This window comes from Tamandua tetradactyla, chromosome 4 (assembly GCF_023851605.1).
Source record: "Tamandua tetradactyla isolate mTamTet1 chromosome 4, mTamTet1.pri, whole genome shotgun sequence".
NCBI classification, from domain to species: Eukaryota; Metazoa; Chordata; class Mammalia; order Pilosa; family Myrmecophagidae; genus Tamandua; species Tamandua tetradactyla.
Window position 1 is genome coordinate 28,308,358 of NC_135330.1, and position 20,325 is coordinate 28,328,682.

The 20,325-nt window shown below is 37.7% G+C and overlaps 1 protein-coding gene across 7 annotated transcripts in view; it reads left to right on the top strand.

The window, feature by feature from the left end:
• Window positions 1-20,325, top strand: part of RABGAP1L (RAB GTPase activating protein 1 like) — a 734,005-nt gene that overhangs the window by 118,249 nt on the left and 595,431 nt on the right. The window contains exon 1 of one of the 7 annotated variants that reach the window (XM_077157046.1): window positions 2-498. The exons of the other annotated variants lie outside the window; for them this stretch is intronic. The gene's annotated coding sequence lies outside the window, so the exon portion shown is untranslated. Of the gene's footprint in view, window position 1; window positions 499-20,325 lie in introns of those variants that run through there. 7 annotated transcript variants of the gene reach the window in all.

The following is a 20,325-nucleotide window of genomic DNA, read 5'->3' on the forward strand; positions in this document are numbered from 1 at the left end:
GAAAATTTAGATTCCTGACCTGGTCATTAAGGGATTGGAAGATATGGAGTATTTTAACTATATCCTGTACTAGTTATCAGTTTATTTTCTCTTGTCTACCCTCTTACCTGAGCTGCATTAATGGAGTTTTAAGTATTTTTAGGTTGCTGCATGCTTCTTTGCAGTAAGCACAATGCTAGGTTTTGTCAGTAGAGGGAGCTGGAGAGACATTGCAAAAGAAAAGGGCTTTCTTTCTGGTTCTTGTGTACTGCAGTTGTTTTTTTTTTTGCTCTTGCCGGGAAGTATGGGGTCATCCAGTACTCTGCTTCAGCAGTGCAACTGGTTCATGCCTCCTCCACCAGCTCATAGCCGTTCTGCGGTCTGTCCAACATAGACACTGTATGCCCCAGATCTTGCACCACCCTGCCAGTGAGCCAGCTGTGAGGGCACTGATTTCTTCTGTTCATCTATCTGCCACCATCAGTGCTGCACCCCAGAGGATTGTTTTCTGCTTGCCTGGTGATTATGGTCTAGCTTTGCCTGAGTAATCGAGTCAGCTTTTTGTTTTGCTGTCCATTGGGCTGCAATCATACCTTCTCCAGTGAGATCTGAATACTAGTCTTGGGGAGAGAACTGTGCCTTCCCTAGGCACAGTTCCCTCCCCCACCTTGCAAGTTTGTTCCTTGGGTAACTTCCCTTAGCCTTAGGATATTCTTCAGAATTCTCTTTCTGTCTTTATTGTTGCTGTTCTATTATAATTAGTATTTTTTATAGTAAACTTTCCCTATTCAAATTATTGTGTGTTCTCTCTCCTGATTGGACCCTCACTGATGATATGTGATAGAATTAGACAGTATCTAATTAAATTAACCAACATTATAGATAGGAGTTTCTAATATGTTTTTGGGAAACAAAACAAAACAGCAAAAAATTGGTTATTTTAGATAATCTTTTGACTATTACAATAATGGCAATCATAGTAGTTACTGTTTATTGAGTTTCTACTGTTTGCCCATTTACATTCCAGGAATGTGTTTAATGCACTGTTGTTTTTATAAAGCAAGATACCCTGCAAGGTAGATTACCATTTTCTTTACCCCCCCCCCCCTTTTTTTTTTCAGGGGGCGGGGGGTGAGTTGTGCTGAGAGAGAGCTAAAGCCTGCCATTTTGCCTTGCTAAGAAACATAGCTAACAAGAGGCAACATGAGGATTTGAATCCAGGGTCTCTTGTTATTCTTCCAAAATCCTGTCCATTTGGCTGGACTTGCATGACCTAATTTTTTGGGGGGGTGGGATGGGGGTTGCTGGTATTAAGTACATATAGGTATGGTATAACTATTTTATTTCACTAGTAAACATTGCTTAGTTCTTAATATTTTGTCCTTATTTATAATGGCATTATAAATTTTCTTTGAAGAACTTTCATTCATTTTAAGGAAACAGAGACGACCTATATAATAAAATGCTATTCTTATTTAGTAGAACTTTAAGCAGTTAAGTTAAATAGTTAAATAAGTCTCTCTTATAGATGAAATTTTACATTTGTATTTTATATAATATGATTTTTTCTGCTTTCAATACATTTATTTAAGTTTACTCATCCTTGTTATTCTCATATTATTTTTCTACTTGTTAGTTTTCTTTAAGGTTTCCATAGTAAGGTGTAAATTATTCCATTATTCTTTTGATAACTGATCAAAAGTTTATATAGCCTGATTTGGCTGTTGTAAATGGAATTATACTTCTGTGGACTCTGTATTATTTTACACCTAGATACATATAAATATTTTTTAACTTTTTTTATTGTGAGGTATAACATATATACAAAAATAATAAATTTTCAAGTACATTTTAACAAATAGTTATAGAACGTATTTTTAATTTTGGTATGGTTACAGTTCCACAATTTTTCGTTTGTTCTTCTAGCTGCTCCAAGACACTGGAGACCACATGAAATATCAGCATAATGATTCTGCAGTCATACTCATTTGTTAAATCCTATTTTCTCTGTTAAACTCCTCCTCTTTTTTTTCTTTTTTGTGCTAAGTAACATATACGCAAAAAAAGCAATATATTTCAAAGCACATCACAACTGTTTATAGAACAGATTTCAGAGTTTTGTATGGGTTAAAATTCTACAATTTTGGGTCTTCTAGTTACTCTAAGGTACTGGAGGCTAAAGGAAGTATCAGTGTAATGATTCAGCACTCATACTCATTTGTTAAAACCTATGTTCTTTGTATAACTCCAGTATCATCTTTGATCTTTCTGTCTCACCCTTAAGGGGTATTTGGGCTATGACCATTCTAACTTCTTCATGTTGTATGTGATGGGGCATGGGACTAGTTGATATTCTGGAGAGGGTGGCCCCTCTGCATTTCAGGGTTTATCTGGTCCAGGGACCCATCTGGAGATTATGGGTTTCTGGAAAGTTACCCTATTCATGGAACCTTTGTAGAATCTTATATAATGCCCTAGGTGTTCTTTTAGGATTGGCAGGAATGGTTTTGTTTGGAGTTTGGCAAGTTATGATAGGTAGCAATGTATAATTGAAGCTTGCGTAAGAGTGAATTCCAGAGTAGCCTCTCCACTCTATTTCAACTCTCTCAGCCACTGATACCTTATTTGCTATACTTCTTTTCCCCCCACTCAAATATTTTTTATATTAAATTTTTTTTCTAACTTTCTTTTATTGTATAGTCTAACATATATACAAAGCAAAGAAATAAAAAGGCAATGGTTTTCAAAGCACTGTTCCACAAGTAGTTGCAGGACAGATCCCAGAGTTTGTCATGGGCTACCATACGATCCTCTCATATTTTTCCTTCTATTTGTTCCAGAATATAGGAGGCTAGAGGGCTTAAATATTTTTTTTATCATTACAATTGACTTTCTTTCCTTCTTTTTTTGTGAAAAATAACATATATACAAAAAAGCTATAAATTTCAAAGCACAGTACCAAATTAGTTGTAGAACATACTTCAGAGTTTGACGTGGGTTACAATTTCACAATTTTAGGTTTTTACTTCTAGCTGTTCTAAAATACTGGAGACTAAGAGACATATCAATTTAATGATTCAGCATTCGTATTCATTTGTTAAATCCTGTCTTCTCTCTATAACTCCACCATCACCTTTGATCTTTTCATCCCTCTCTGTAGGGGTGTTTGGGCTATGGCAATTCTAAATTTTTGATATTGGAAGGGTCTGTCACTAATATGGGATAGAGAGATGGAATTATCTGATGTTCTGGAGAGGCTGGGCTAGGTTTCAGGACTTATCTGGACCAGAGACCCATCTGGAGGTTGTAGGTTTCTGGAGAGTTACTCCTGTGCATGGAACCCTTGTGGAATCTTATATATTGCCCTAGGTGTTCTTTAGGATTGGCTGGAATGGTCATGCTTGGGGGTTTGCAGGTAATGTTAGGTAGCAAGGTCTAACTGAAGCTTGAGTAAGAGCAACCTCCAGAGTGTCCGTTCGTCTCTATTTGAACTCTCTCTGCCACTGACACTTTATTAATCACACTTCTTTTCCCTCTTTTGGTCAGGATGGAATTGTTTATCCCTTGGTATCCTGTCTGGATTCATCCCTGGGAGTCATCTCCCACATCACCAGGGAGACTTTCACGCCTGGATGTCATATCCCATGTAGTGGGGAGGGCAACGATTTCACTAGCATTATTGGGCTTAGAGCCATTGAGGCCACATCTGCACAACAAAAGAGGTCCTCCAGAAGTAATGCTTAGGCATGCCTTTAGGTAGTCTAAGCTTCTCCACTACCTACATATGCTTCACAGGAGTAAGCCTCCTGATCAGGTCATGGCCTATTGATTTGGGTGTCACTAAAGTTTGACATTGTATCAGGGAATTCCCTGATGAAAAGTTTTAATAGTTCCGTATTTTTCTCCCATCCCTCATATTAAAATTTTCTTTACTTAAAATATAAATACTAAAATAGGACTGTGCAGAAAAGAGTCAACATGGCAGGCCTGGAACTGTTATCCTTAAAAAGCCCTGCTTGAAATGTTGGCTCTTGACTGGCTTTTGGAAACTTGGATTTTGGGAAGGTTCTTGTCATTTCCATAACTGATAAGAGTGGTTCACTGTGCCTAAACTGTATGTCCAAACAATGTAGTGTCACTGAATGCCTCCTTTTCTTCTGGGAGTCTGGAATTTTGGTATGTGCTAGGCAGAGGGCGCCAGTGTGCCTCACTTCCAAGAAAAACCTTTGGGACTGAGTCTCTGTGAGCTTCTCTGGTAGACAGTGGTGTCACAGTTCATTGTTGGAGGAATTAAGTACACCATCTTTTACTCCATTCGAAAAGAATTCTTGAAAGCCTGTGTCTGGTTTTCTTTGGACCTCATGAGCTCTATGGGCCTTTTCCCTTTACTGATTTTGCTTTGTATCTTTTCGTGGTAATAAATCATAGGTGTGAATCAAATTATGTTCTCCTAGCAAATGATTGAATCTGGGGGTGGTGTTGGGGACCCCCGACAAAAGGCCATTTTGTTATTCTGAGTTTTTCATTCAGGAAGTCATTATTTTCCTCCTTGGTTGTTTGTGTGCATGCATGTGTGTGTAAAGCTTTTAATGTTTTCAGGAAGTTGGTAATCACCTAAGTAAAGGCCTGTTTATGAGGATGTAGGACAGCTCCTTTGAACCTTCTCTTCAGAGGAGGAGTAGCATTTGTGAGATGAGGTTATGAGCTGATACATAGTAAATAAATATTTGGGTTCACAATTTTGCAACCATGTGAACTGAGAGTATCTCTGGGTACCCGTAAGTCACTTTTCTTTATTTAATACTCTCCAAGAAAAGCCTCCACACTCGTATACTCTACTCCACTCCCCCTTTTTCAATAATTGCTCTCATTCCTCTGGCAGTACTGCCCCTACCTTGAGTCACACCAAGGGGATATTACTTTTACTTCGGCCGGAGTAAAATGGAGTGTTCCAGACTTTGCATGTTCCTTCCAAGAGCCCCCTTTCTACCCCTAGTACTCAACCTTATTGAAATATTTCTAGTTTTCTTGTTTCTCTCAGGCTTTGTAAGAAGTCCAAGACTCCTGGGTTATTAATATTCAGATTCTTGTCTGCGTGTGACTCTCTGTGTTCCCTCATCTGAGCCTCATCTCTCACCCTTCCCCAAACTTCCCAAACTTTTCCATTCTATGAAGTATAAATACATTCTGTGTATCTTTGGGGCATAGATGTATCTAATGTACCTGTGGAACATAGTGTATTAGTTTGCAAGTTGCCAGAATGTGATATACCAGGACTGGAATGTCTTTTAAAATGGGAAATTTAGTTAGTTACAGGTTTACAGTTCTAAACCTATGGAAATATCCAAACTAAGGCATCCATGGAAAAATATCTTAATTAAAGAAAACCTGATGCATCTGGAACACCTCTGTCAGCTGGAAAGGCATGCTGGTCCCTTGCTCCTGGGCTCTGTGCTTTTAGCCGCTGTTCCTGTGGGGGTTCCTCACTTTGCTTCTCCAGGGCTGGCTTTCATCTCTTGGCTCCCTTAGGCTTTCTCCAGGTTCAACTTGCTTAGCATCTCATGGTGATTGTCTGCTGGGCTCCAAGCATCTCCAAATATTTGTGTCTCTGTTCTCTGAAATAACTGTTCTCCAAGCATCTACATCTGCTCTCTCTGTTGGCTGTCTTTCTGTTGGCTCTGTTGTTTCTGACTGTTTCCAAAATGTTTCCTCTTTAAAAGTACTAATCAAGACACACCTAGAATGGGTGAGTTACATCTCCACCTAACCAAAGGTCATACCCACAATTGGGTGAGCCACATTGCTGTGGATATAATCTAATCATAGCCTCTACATACAATGTTGAATCATGATAAAAGAAACAGTTGCCCCCATAAGATCGGATCAGGATTAAAATATGGCTTTTCTGGGGTACATAATACTTTCAAACTGGTACATTCCATCCTCTGGACCCTAAAAAAGACGTATTTTTATTTCATATACAAAATGCATCCACTCCATCACAATGTCACAAAGCCTTAAAATATTTTAATAATAATACAAATATAATACAAAGTTAAAACAGTACAAAATCTCATCAAAGTCAGCTACAGGCATGGCCTGTTCTAAGGCAAAATTTTCTTCTCTGAGGACCTGTGAAACTTAGAACAAGTTATCTACTGCCAATATACAAAGGAGGGATAGTCATAGGATAATTGTTCCCATTTCCATAGGGAGAAATTGGAAGGAACACAGGGGTCATTGGACCTGTACAGTTCCGAAAACCCACAGGACAGACTCCATTGGATTTCAAAGTATGAGAGTCATTTGTCCTTGTAGCTTTAGAAAGCCGCAGTCTCACCCTTTCCAATGGCCTCTACTGCGGCCTTGCTCTCTCCAAATGTTGGTGTGGAGTTTGCAAACTTAGGAGACATTGAGGAGACCACCTTTTTCTCGGTTCCACCCACTCCAAGCCATTGGGGCTGTACCAGTTCTCTGCCAACTCTGGGGTACACTCTCAACCCTTCCAGAACAATGGGTGGCAGCCAGGCTCCCCCAAATCCCACGTTTATGTGCTCCACCCTCTCCAAGGACTGAATTGGCACAACTCTTCCTAAACAATGAAGTGAAAGGCCCAACCTCTGTTTCTAGGGCAAACTCACCCTTTCCACATGTATGGGTTGGTCCACTCTCCTGGCCCAAAGTTTCCTAACTCCTGACCTTAGCCTCCATGATTCTGCCTCTGAAGACACTTTTCCTTCACTTTGTCCCTTTTCTGTCCATTTTATTCCAGATACAGTGATTCTGTTTATACAGATCCCACAACACTCTTGTTGGTTTTCTATGCAGTATGCTGGGATCATGCTCATCAAACAAAAGACTTTCCACAAATCCTTCCTGGATAACTCCATTACAGGACACTTGTCCTATGATGGCTGACTATTAATGGCTTGGATGAATCCTGACATGAGGAAGCCCAGAATTTTCCAGAGCACCAATTTCTGTTTTCTTTGTACACAAGAGTTTAGTTCTTAATTTCCTTTCTCATTTACTATAAGTGCAAAGAGAAGCCAGGCTGCCTTTTCCACATTTAGTTTGGAAATTTCTTCAGCTAAGTATCCTGCGTTGTCACCTTTAAATTCTAACTTTCATCCAATAGCAGTACTCAATTTGGCCAAATTATTTGCCATTTTAAAACAAGGGTCATCTTCCTTCTAGTTTGCAATGACACATTCCTCATTTCTGCCTTAAGCTCTGTCAGAAGTATTTTTAGAGTCCACATTTCTACCAACAGTCTCTTCAAAGCATTCTAGACCTTCTCACTCAAGCTTCACACTCTTCCAGAATCTTCCCCTTATCCATTTAAAAGCTGTTCCAATATGTTTGGTATTTGCAAACTGCATCAGCATCCCACTTCTCTGATATCAAATCTGTGTTAGTTGTCTAGCTGCTGGAATGCAGTATAACCAGAACTGGAACAGCTTTTAAAAAGAGGAATTTAGTAAGTTAGAAGTGTACAGTTCTAAGCCTATAATAATGTCCAAATTAAGGCATCCAGGGGAAGAAACCTTAATTCAAGAAAGGCTAATGGGCCTGGAACACCTGTCAGGTGGGAAATCATGGGCTGGCCTTTACTGGTCCCTTGCTCCTGGGCTCTGTTGCTTTCAGCTTCTGTTCTTGTAGGGGTTCTTCACTTTGCTTCTCTGGGGCAGGCTTTCATCTCTTGGCTTCCCTTGGCTCTCTCCAGGTTCCGACTTGCTTCACATCTCATGGGAAGGCACATGGCCATGTCTGCTGGGCTCCAAGCATCTCCAGACATTCGTGTGTCTGCTCTCTCTGTTGTCTCTGAAGTTTCTGTTGACTCTCTCTCTGTTGGCGCTGCTGTTTCTCCAAAATGTTTCCCCTTTTAAACGCTCTGGTAATCTAATCAAGACCCAGCTAGACTAGGTGGAGTCACTTCTTCATCTAATCGAAAGATTACATCCACAATTGGGTACGCCACATCTCAGTGGTAATAATCTAATCAAAAGTTTCCTCCCTGCAGTATTGAATCAAGATTAGAAGAAATGTCTGCCTCCACAAGATTGAATGAAGATTAAAACATGACTTTTCTGTGGGTACATAATACTTTCACAACAGCACACATAGCTGCATTCAAGTATCTGGAATGATACTGGAAGCCATTAGTATCATTGTCAGCAAGATTTTTTTGATCCTCAGTCTTATTTTGAATACTACCTTTGCTTTATTTTATAAAACCTGGCTTTCTCCAAATCCTCTGCTTTCCCCCTACAGCCTTTTCAAATGATGGCTGCTTTGTTTCTCACCATCCCTTGTACCAGTGGCTTGGATGTGTGCAGGTATCCTTTTTGCTTGTCTTTGCTTCTTCTAGCCAGTTGTACATCTTTTCTGCTTAAAAAATCCTACCTCTGAAGTTCATGCTATCAGATTTTACCATCTGCTCCTCTCACTATAGTTATCTCAGATCCTTGTGAGTCATATCATTCCTTGAAATTGTAATTCCTGGCTCACAGTCATTCTCTTTAATATTATGTCTGTCTTAATTCTTGACAATTTGAATATGCATGTAGATGATTTTGCTAAGAACTTAGCTTTTCAATTTCTTGAGCTCTTTTAGTCCAAAAATTTTGTCCTCTACCCTTCTTCAGCCATGTATTTTCATGGTCATACTCTAGAACTTGTCCTTAACAATAACTGTACTCCTTTCATAAACTCAATTTCAAGTATCCAACTCTGACCATCGTGTCTGTTATCTCTCCAGTTCATTCCTGTTATCTCTATTCTACTAATCTTTGACCCCACTGAAACTAATCTGTGATCCTACCATATTTTTACTGTCTCTCACCTACTCTCCCACTTGTCTTCTTCCCAGATTATCTTTATATATTTCTACAACTCCCTTATCTTCTTTCCCATATTTCTCCTCCTTTGCATCATACGTGTACAGCTGAATGCAACCAGAGGGGAAAACATAATCATGCTGATTGGGTTCATGTCAGATTCATGACTGTGAGCTTAAGTGGACCTCAATATTGCCACCAGTCATGCTTCATTTTTCTTTCTAGCTGTTTTACCTCTATTCTGGAAGAATATATTACACCTTCTCTGTAAAACTCTAAATGTCTTTCACCATATTTACATCCATCTGATGGTGTTTTCTTCCCACTTAAGATAATGAAGCACTCATAGAGCTTTAGATTTTCCCATGACCTAATCTACCAATCTATCTCACCTGTATCAATATAGTGTGCCTTCTTTCTAATTACTGTGGCTCATAAGGCCAGCTTTCTACTTGTGTACTAGATTTTACTCCATTTTGCCCTCTTGAGGATATTATTGTAGCAGTCCCTACTCTGTCACACTTACTCCTCAGGTTACCTCATCCAGTCTCATTTTTATTTCTGGTTCAAGCTCTCCTTTGTACTCTAAACTCAATATCTAACCATTCCAGATCTTTTTTGGTATCTCAAAGTTAATATAATAAAAAATCAAACTTGATTCTCTACCCTGCCCCAAACCTCTTCCTCCCACAGTCTCCTCCAATGTAGAATTGTAACTTGATCCTCCAGTATTCAGGCTAAAAAGCTTGGTGTCATTCTCAATTCTTCTCATTTTCTCTCACTGTGCCTTAAGTTCATCAACAAATCATATCAGTTCTATTTCCAAATATATCAGAAATCTGACTAATTATCCCTGTCTCCCATATTTTGACCCTTCTCCAAACCATTAACTCTCTCTGGAATTACTGCAGTGGCCTTTTATGGGTGTCCTTGTTTCTGCCTATGCCCTTCCATTCTGTTCTTAGCGTGCCAATTAAAGGATTCCTGTACTTATATTAGATTATATTATTTCACTGCTCAAAACTCTCTAATAGCTTTTCACTTCATTCAGATAAAAGCCAAACCTTATGTGGATCTGGTTATTTGCTTTCTTTGCATTTCTGTCTTGTCCTACTTCATATGCTCCAGTAAAGCTGGCATCCTTGCCATTTCTCAAATAGGACAAGCAGGTACCTTTCCACTTGCTGTTTCCTCTTTCTGCAGTGTTTTTCCTCTAGATAATTATACAGCTCACTTTCTGATTTCCTTCTGATCTCTCCTCCAATGCCATCCTCTCCATGAAGCTTTCCCTGCCCATAAATCCCTGTGTAATATATCTGTGTATATCCCTGTGTAAATATATAAATAATACACATTTTCCCTTTGTGGTAGTTAGGTTCAGGTGTCAACTTGGCCAGGTGAAGGTAGCTAGTTCTGTTGCTGTGGACATGAGCCAATGGCATGTGAAGCTCATCTGTCGCTGATTACATCTGCAGTCGGCTGGGAGGTGTGCCTGCTGCAATAAATGATGTTTGATTTAATTGGCTAGTGCTTAAATGAGAGGTCAACATAGCACGGTCCAAGCAGCTCAGCATACCTCAGCTCAGCACTTGCAGCTCAGCCCAGGCCTTTGAGGTGCAGAAAGGAATCACCCTGGGGAAAGTTGTTGGAACCCAGAGGCCTGGAAAGAAGGCCAGCAGAGACCATCCTGTGCCTTCCCATGTAAGAAAGAACCTCAGTTGAATGTTAGCTGCCTTTCCTCTGAAGAGCTGTATGTTTTTAACAAATAAGTCCCCTTTTATTAAAAGCCAATCAATCTCTGATGTGCATTCCAGCAGCTAACAAACGAGAACAGCTTAGAAGTGTAAACTTGTAACTTACTAAATTTCTTTTATTAAAGCTGTTCGATTTTTGGCATACTGCATGCTGGCAGCTTTCAAACTAACACAGATGGTATGAGTTTTGTGGCACTTCTTCAGGTTTATTGGTAGATAATAAAAAACAAAAAGGTCTTAAACATATATCTCTTTTATAGCCTTCCTATAGGTTAAATTCTGATCTTGAGGCAGATCTAAGGCAATCCAAAGAATCTATTTTAAATTATTCTTTTCCCAGTTATTTGTCCTATGTTCCATGAAATCTTTGGGTAACAAAATATCTTATGAAGGAAAAGAAAGGAATGACCATTTTTTTTAAACTTCTCTTGCTGATGAGTATAAATCTTAATGGAGAGAATCCTTTTTCCCATTATTGACAGCACTGAAGCTAGTAGAGTGAAATTTTTAAGATCATCAACTATGAGTCCACTCATCTGGGTTTCACTCCTAGCTGTCCAGTGACCTTGGCCAATTTATTTAGCTTCTCTGTGCTTCAGTGTTCAATTTGTACATTGGAAATAACACTTCACTCAGGATTGTTGAGAGGATAAAATGAGATAATCTGTGAAGTATTTGGAATAGTCCCGGCATAGAATAGGTACTCAATAAATGCTTGCTGTTATTATTATTATTATTGATGCTGTACCAACACTACAATTGCGACTTTTGCTGAGATTATCAGTGCTTTGTGAATGATAAGGGGAAATCAAGAGTAGCCTGCAGAATCAAGGTAGGCTGTAACAGAGGAAGGCAAAACCTTGACTAGATTTGTTTAGAACCTATGTGTATATCTAGGAAATCCTTGTTCTTCACGCTTCCAATGTGCACGAATACCAGTTCTTCAACAACTTAGTTCAAATTTCAATTGCCACAGTGTATTAACTATGAGTAATAGCATAAAGTACAAACTTTGCTGCTAGCTATTCAGTCTACACATCACTATGTAAATAAATAATCAGCTATCAGTCATGTCATTTGTTTCCAATTCTGCTGATTGTTGGTCATTGCACATTTGTTATTCAGTTCATTCACAGAGAGCAAAGCAAGTAGTTATGTTGCCTCCTTGTCTCCTCATGATAAACCCACATGACATTTTACAAAATGGATATACAATGTGAATCATACACAATATAAATCAATATAAATCATATAAGCCTGATGAATATTAAAAAACAGTGTAAAGTTGCTCCAACACCTTTTAGTTTAAATTATATTAGATAAAAATCTATGTATGTTTGAAATGGTATGTTTATTCTCCTTTGAAAAGTCTAATTAAAAGAAATCCCAGTCTCGTGCTGGCATTCATGCCACAACATTGAGGTTAGCAGGAACATTGAAGGAAATGGTAGTTATGAGGAGACTGGAGATCATGTAATTTCTTTAGCTGAGTTTTGGAAGAAATGATATAAAGCATGCAATTGAAAACATTCAAGCATCATGGCAAAAAGTACCGATTAGTAATAATGTATGTATAGTATGGCAGAAATTTTTACTGCACTCTACAAATTTTGTAGGATTTGAGTACAGCATGAATGGAATCATAAAAGAAATAGCCGGCTCTGGGAATGTTGGTATTGCCTATGGTCAGTGGACTTTAGATACGTAGTAAGAGGATGAACTTAAAAACAATGATGAGAAGGATGAATGTCCCTGAAGAAGTGATATCAGTGAAGACTTTATGCTAAAGGAACTTTCGGAGATATTTCACAATGTTGAAAGCACAAAAGGTAAAATATTGGAAGCTGATCCAAACGTAAAAAGAAGTATGACAGTTTGCCAAGGCATGAAAAGATGCTCACTCCTTATTTTAAGTTATGTGAAAAATAGAAAGCAAGCACTGTTCAAACTACTCTTGATAAGTTTTTTCAAAGCACTACAGCACTTGAATTTTTAGCGTTTAAGTGCTTTAAATTTCAGTATAACAAATACATAATTGTTTTACACTCCCATACTTAGTAAGGACTGCCTGTGTGTCTTTCTGTACTTGAGCCTGTTAGTAGGAAGAACACAATCCCGACAACTCTTTCATAGACTTTTCCAAGTAATGCTCCTTTTGTTTTAGCCTCTTTGGGGGTGAGGCTGGCTGGGATTCCAGTTTTTCTGAAGTTATTTAGAATTAATAGTGTCTTTCTATATTTTCTGAAAAAGGCTATAACTTTGTCATAATTTTTTTTTTGCAGTTCTGTTTATACCCTTTCTTCATGTTGTCACTTTTTCATTTTTAATGACAAAGGTTGAATCTAGTAAGATACACTGTTGTTTGATGAGTGGTCAGATGTTTTCCTTCTTTCCTTTCCTCCTTCCTAGTTTTTATGCAAAATCTTAATGAAGGTCTATAGAATCCTTATGCTTTGATGAACTAGAGGGAAAAGTAAGAAAATTTAAAATTTCCTATTGATGGACATCAGCATAACATCTTTATTTTTCTCGCATCCTTTTTCATTCAATTGAGTCTAAAGCTGTGCTAGAGAATTGAGTTTTTGGTGTTTGTTGTGGATGCTGACTAAAGTGTTAAATGCTTTTAAAGCTCTGTTTAGAGTAAAAACTCACTGAGTATTATCTTCTTAATGATGGTGTTAATTATAATAATTTATAGTTGGGGACAGCTTTCTAGTTTACAATGCCTTTCACCATGACTTTTCATTACACGAACACAGTGAACATGCAAATAGGCAGTATTTTAATTTTTTAAAATGTAGAAAGTGAGACTGAAGTTTGTGACTTGCATGGATCATTCTAGGAATTTATACTTCTATCTACTGATGGCTTAAGGAGGTGGCAGAGTATAATAGAAAGACAATGGGGTTTTAGAGTAATAGACATGAGCTCGAATTCCAGCCCTATAACTTAATAACTGTGTTTCTTTGGACATATAACTTCAGCTTTCTGAAAACTAGTCTTATCAGTTATGTGAGGGTTGTTTTGAAATGTGAATGTAATAATATAGTGTCTAAGTTAAGGCAGTCAATAAACTATAGCTTCTGATATTGTTATTAATATTATCAGCATCATCTCAGTTTTAGGAGATTCATTTTCAAATTTAGGGTCAGGTTGGCTATTGATTACATTATAAAGTAATATATTAATAGTGTTGGGTGTATCTTTGTCCTTTGTTGACCTTTTGTACGTATAGTTATTATAGAATATACCATATAGGTTTGTAATTACCTGTTTACTTATTTTCTTCCCCTACTAGAATGTGAACTCCTTGAGGAAAAATACATGATAGCAATTTGCTCTCTGTGTTATTTATAGAATTAATATGAGAAAGTCGAATGCTTTGAACTCCTTAATGAAACACTTAATATTCGCATTAGGTGTTTGTGGTACTGATAATGTCTATCTAATTCCTGATATACTTTTCTAATGGATTTTGCTGGTCTCCATAGGAAGCCTAGTGTGCTTTAATGAAGTATAATTTTTTAAATGACTAATACAGCTTGATAGAAAAATACATTTAATTTTAGTGCTAGAAGTTCCTCCCTTAAAGTTCAGGTATTAAACCTTTCCTGTTTTCTAGATGGGGAGGCAGAGACACAGAGGGGTTAGATGCTTTCTCTAAGGTCAAGCTTGCTGGTTGGTGGCAAGATTTTTAATTTATAAGGCAGGAAAAGAGCAGTGCATCAAAGATCCTCAAAATAAGGTGATCCATGTTGCCTTTTAGGGAAAATGCAAACCTCCAAAGCTCCTTTTGCATTAGAGTTTACTATAGGAATATTAGGCTAAGAAAATGTAAAATTTTATCCATTTTGCCATTTACCTGTAGAAAATGCTTGACAAACAAAATATTTAATACTTGATTTTGCAAAAGATCAAAGACAAAGGTAGGGAAGATGTATACTGTCAGCGTTGATTCCTATGGGAGCTGACGTTGGAGAGAGAAGGGAGAAATTATTTAGCTTTTCTCTATACACATTGGTAATCTTTAACTTATTAAAATGAGTATTAAGTTCTTTCGTAATTAAAAAATATGTAAGATAGAAAATTGTTCTTAAAGAAACCCATGAGTGATACAAGCTAATGCAAAGTATATAGGGAAATGAGAGACAAGTCTTCTGCCCTCCTGACCTGACTTCTTGATTGGAGAGACCAAATATTATAACTGAAAAAGAATTAAATCTTTTATTCTTACATAGCAAGAATTTAAAGCAATAATAGAAGAAATACTACAGTGAATTGCATGGTTAGTTACCATTTATTTTGTACAGTCAGTGTTTGTTATGGGAGTTCATAGGAGAGAAATCATAGCAGTAAATAGTAGTCATATTAAAATTATGAATAATAGAATATAATTATTGTTTTAGGAGATTATCTTTGTTCAGTAGCATAATATGTTTGAAAAGTTGTTCTTAGCACTTATCAACTTTATCTTTTCCATGTACTTGATCATTTTGGCATGTCAAAAGGGGTCCTTGAGCAAGGCATCTTCAAGCACTAATAGAAAGTTTATATGTTTTGCCACTTAACTAAGCTCATTTTTTGGATAGACCTTATTGTGGAAGAGTTAGCTATGCTATTGGAAATGGAAACTTTTGGGAAATAAGAAGAATCAAATAAGTATTGACTGGTCAGCTGTCACTGTTTTGGAATGTTACATTTAATTTAGTTATGCTCTTTACCCCACCTGTAAAATGTTTCAAGACGTATTTTTTTTTTTGCTTAAAAAATTTTAATGTGTGTATATATATATATATATATATATACATTTTATGTATAAAATAAAAATTTTAATATATATATATTTTACTTTTTAAAATTGTATAACATACATAAAAGCAATAAATATTTAAAAAAATTAAAAAGCAGTAGTTTTCACAGCAGTCTTCAACAGATAGTTACAGGACAGATCCCAGAGTTTGTGGGCCACTATACCATCATCTCAGATTTTTCCTTCTAGCTACACCAGAACACTGAAGGCTAGAAGGGAAAAAAAAAAATTTTTTTTTTTTGAATAGGCAGGCACCAGGAATCGAACCTAGGTCTTGGGCATGGCAGGCAGGAACTTTGCCTGCTGAACCACCATGGTCCTAGGAATATATATATATTTTTTACTATCACATTTTTTTTCTTTTTTTGAAAAATAACATATATGTATGCTAAAAATAAATAAATAAATTTCAAAGCACAGCACAACAATTAGTTGTAGAACAGTTGTCAGAGTTTGGATGGGTAACAGTTCCACAGTTTTAGGTTTTTACTCCTAGCTGCTCTAAGATACTGGAGACTAAAGGAAATATCAAAACAATGATTCAGCAATCACACTCTTTTGTTAAACCCTACCTTCTCTGTATAACTTCATCACCACCTTTGATCTTTCTATCCCACTCTTTAGGGGTATTTGGGCTATGGCCATTCTAAATTCATGTTGAAAGGGGTTGTCAGTAATATAGGGTAGGGAGATGGAACTAGCTGATGTTCTAAAGAGGCCAGGCCCTCTGAGTTTCAGGACTTATCTGGCCCAGAGACCCCTCTGGAGGTTGTAGGTTTCTGGAAAGTTACCCTATTACATGGAACCTTTGTAGAATCTTATATATTATTGCCCTTGGTGTTCTTTAGAATTGGCTGGAATTGTTTTGGTTGGGATTTGTCAAGTTATTATAGTTAGCAATGTCTAACTGAAGTTTTTGTAAGAGTGACCTCCAGAGTAGCCTCTCAAATCTATTTGAACTCTCTCAGCCACTGATACTTCATTAGTTATACTTGTTTTCTTCCTTTTGGTCAGGATGGAATTGTTGACCCCATGATGCCAGGGCCAGATTCATTCCTGGGAGTCATCTCCCATGTTGCAAGGGAGACTTTCACTCCTGCTTGTCATGTCCCAAGTAGGGGGAAGGGCAGTGATTTACTTGCAGAGTTGGGCTTAGAGAGAGTAAGGCCACATTTGAGCAACAAAAGAAGTCCTCCAAGAAGTAACTCTTAGGCATAGCTGCAGGTAGGCTAAGTTTCTCTGCTACCTACATAAGCTTCACAACAGTAAGTTTCAAGACCAAGGGCTTGGCCTATTGATTTGGGTGTCCCTAACGTTTGACACAATATCAGGGTTTCCCTGATGATAATGTTTAATAGTTTCGTGTTTTTTTCTCCCATTCCTCAAGGACTTTGCCAATACTTTTTGATTATCTGCTTAATATGTTCTAGGATGTATCCAAGCATTACATTAAGCTATACAGGATTAAAGGCCCTCATTCTTATTCTGGGCTCCCTGTGTTTTCAGTTGTTCAAATGAGCTATCCAGATACGTTGAGTCAGATTATGTGCTACAGAAAATTTAGATTCCGAACAAAATAAATCTTTCTTCCTTTGGTCTCAAAGAGTAGGCACGGTTCTAAAAATAGACTATGTCTTCCTTACCCCTGTGTTCTGAATTACCTTAATCCAACGTTATTGGCTTCATTCTTATCACTGAATACCAGGTTATAAGCATATAAAACAGCCTCTCAAAATCCAGAAATATTAATTACCACTCAGGGCTAAATTGACTACTGTAAGAACTTACAGTCTAGGCCCCTGTTTTCTTATAAGCATTTTCTAAAGGAGACCATACAATAATTGTTCTTTCATTTCTGGCTTATTTTGCCTCACCATATATCTCACAGGTTCATTCACATTGTTGCATGTCAAGGCATATTCTTAAATTTAGAAAAGCTGCAATAAAAATACTAGTAGGTGTGGGTGTGCATTGTTGGCAGGATACTTTGGAGAGATCACATTGCCTTTTTTTTTTTTTATTTATTTTTTATTTTTTTATTAATCAAAAAAAAGAAAAGAAATTAACACAACATTTAGAAATCATTCCATTCTACACATGCACTCAGTAATTCTTAGTATCATCACATAGATGTATGATCATCATTTCTTAGTACATTTGCATCGATTTAGGAAAAGAACTAGCAAAACAGCAGAAAAAGATATAGAATGTTAATATAGAGAAGAGAATTAAAATAATAATACTAATAAAAATATATATATATAAAGGAAAAAGAAAAAAAACAAAAACAAAAGATACAAACACACAAACAAACAAACAAAAAACCATATTTCAGGTGCAGCTTCATTCAGTGTTCCAACCTAGTTACATTACACTTAGGTATTATTGTGCTGTCCATTTTTGAGTTTTGTATCTAGTCCTGTTGCACAGTCTGTATCCCTTCAGCTCCAATTACTCATTATCTTACCCTGTTTCTAACTCCTGCTGGTCTCTGTTACCAATGATATATTCCAAGTTGATTCTCGAATGTCGGTTCACATCAGTGGGACCATACAGTATTTGTCCTTTAGTTTTGGGCTAGACTCACTCAGCATAATGTTCTCTAGGTCCATCCATGTTATTACATGCTTCATAAGTTTAGTCTGTCTTAAAGCTGCATAATATTCCATCGTAGGTATACGCCACAGTTTGTTTAGCCACTCGTCTGTTGATGGACATTTTGGCTGTTTCCATCTCTTTGCAATTGTAGATAATGCTGCTATAAACACTGGTGTGCAAATGTCCGTCTGTGTCTTTGCCCTTAAGTCCTTTGAGTAGATACCTAGCAGTGGTATTGCTGGGTCGTAATCCATTCTGCCATTCTATGTCTTTTGATTGGGAAATTCAGTCCATTAACTTTTAGTATTATTACTGTTTGGATAATATTTTCCTCTAACATTTTGCCTTTTGTATTATATATATCATATCTGATTTTCCTTCTTTCTACACTTTACTCCATACCTCTCTCTTCTGTCTTTTCGTATCTGACTCTAGTGCTCCCTTTAGTATTTCTTGCAGAGCTGGTCTCTTGGTCACAAATTCTCTCAGTGACTTTTTGTCTATAAATGTTTTAATTTCTCCTTCATTTTTGAAGGACAATTTTGCTGGATATAGGAGTCTTGGTTGGCAGTTTTTCTCTTTTAGTAATTTAAATATATCATCCCACTGTCTTCTAGCTTCCATGGTTTCTGCTGAGAAATCTACACATAGTCTTATTGGGTTTCCTTTGTATGTGACAGATTGTTTTTCTCTTGCTGCTTTCAAGATCCTCTCTTTCTCTTTGACCTCTGACATTCTAACTAGTAAATGTCTTGGAGAACGCCTATTTGGGTCTGTTCTCTTTGGGGTGCGCTGCACTTCTTGGATCTGTATATTTAGGTCTTTCATAAGAGTTGGGAAATTTTCAGTGATAATTTCTTCCATGAGTTTTTCTCCTCCTTTTCCCTTCTCTTCTCCTTCTGGGACACCCACAACACGTATATTTGTGCGCTTCATATTGTCATTCAGTTCTCTGATCCCCTGCTCAAGTTTTTCCATTCTTTTCCCTAGAGTTTCTGTTTCTTTTTGGAATTCAGATGTTCCATCCTCCAGTTCACTAATTGTAGCTTCTGTCTCTTTAGATCTACCATTGTAGGTATCCATTGTTTTTTCCATTTTTTCTTCTTTGTCCTTCACTCCCATAAGTTCTGTGATTTGTTTTTTCAGATTTTCTATTTCTTCTTTTTGTTCAGCCCATGTCTTCTTCATGTCCTCCCTCAATTTATTGATTTGGTTTTTGAAGAGTTTTTCCATTTCTGTTCGTATATTCAGCATTAGTTGTCTCAGCTCCTGTATCTCATTTGAACTATTGGTTTGTTCCTTTGACTGGGCCATATCTTCAATTTTCCGAGCGTCATCCATTATTTTCTGCTGGTGTCTGGGCATTTGATCAGATTTCCCTGGGTGTGGGACCCAGCTGGTTGAAAGGTTTTTCTGTGGAATCTCTGGGCTCTGTTTTTCTTTTCCTGCCCAGTAGGTGGCGCTTGTGGCGGTCGTCTGTCTGCGGGGCAGTTGGCCCGGGAAACCGCGCGTGGGGGGGGGGTCGCCGGCCGCTGCGGCTTGCGGGAGTGCCGGTCCAAATTGCCCAGCTGGCCTTAGACGCCAAGCGTGGCGGGAGGGCCCCGCTATCCAACGTTCCCAGTCAGACCGGGGAGCCACGTGCGTGGAGGGGACCCCAGTCGCCAGCCAGCCCGGCCGGGAAAACGTGCGCCCCTCGGGTATCTCACCGCAGCGGATTCTCCCTGCCGGTTCAGCCGTTCCAGAATGGGGTACACTGTCTTTTTGGTCTCTGTTGTGACTCCGGGAGCTCTTTCGTATTGTTTCTATTTCTTTAGTTGCTTTTCTGGAGGAGGAACTAAGACCTGCGCGTCTTACTAAGCCGCCATCTTCTCCGGAAGTCTACACATTGCCTTTTAAGTTAAAAAGATTATTTAATAGCAGTATGAATTTGGATAAATTGTTTAACTTCTCTGGACTTAATATTTTTCTCACCCATAAAGTAGTGCTAAAACAGACTAACAAATATAAAGAATTTAGATTTAGCTGAACTTTAGAGATTGTGAAAGTCCTTATAAATAAAGTGGTAGTGTTGATGGGGTTCCTAAAGTTTTTCTAGTATCAGGAAGCACAGAGTAGAGTAAACAGTAGTGGTATATAGTGTGTTGGATAATATTGCTACTAATACACATATCACATAACTAATAATGAGGTTCTTATAACTTGTTTTTTTAAATGAGGATATACATTAACATGCTACTCAGTGCACCTGACTATTGATAGGGTAATAGATGGCTTTCTGTTAATCTGGCTTAATGCAGTGAAAGTATAATATATTGCTCTTATTTTCAAAAGCCTTCTTTTTTAT